This window comes from Phytophthora parasitica (genome assembly GCF_000247585.1).
Source record: "Phytophthora parasitica INRA-310 unplaced genomic scaffold supercont2.32, whole genome shotgun sequence".
NCBI lineage: Eukaryota > Oomycota > Peronosporomycetes > Peronosporales > Peronosporaceae > Phytophthora > Phytophthora nicotianae.
The window spans coordinates 413,671-414,215 of NW_008649018.1; positions in this window are offsets into that span (position 1 = coordinate 413,671).

Sequence of the window (545 nt, forward strand, 5' to 3'; positions counted from 1 at the left end):
TTCTCGATCTTGGGCGACGGTAGGCGATTCTTGACGTAGATTGCAGTCATCGCCGCTTCGCCCCAGAAACACTTGTCCAGCTTGGCATGGTGCAGGATGGTGCGACCAATCGTGACGATGGTCCGGATGGCGCGTTCTGCCGTGCCGTTCGTCTGGTGCGCGTACGGAACCGTGGTCTGCTGTTCAATGCCTTGATCTTCGTAGAACGCCTTGAGCGAGTTGGTCGCGAACTCGCGGGCTCCGTCATGACGCACGACCTTGACCCGCTTGCCGAATTGCGTTTGCACCTTGGTGGTGTAGCTCTTGAGGCATTCTTCACTGTCCAACTTGGCACGTAGGCAGAAACCCTTCATGCATCCGCTGGCCTCGTCCACGAAGAGCAGCAAATACCGGCTTCCGCCCAGTGAGGCTTCCTCCATAGGACCGCAGATGTCCAAGTGGAGCAACTCTAACGTGTCGCAGCGGCGCTTGTCGCGGCTGCTTGGGAACGGCTTCTGCACCAATTTCCCTTGCTGGCAGCCGCGGCATACACTTGGTCCACTCGA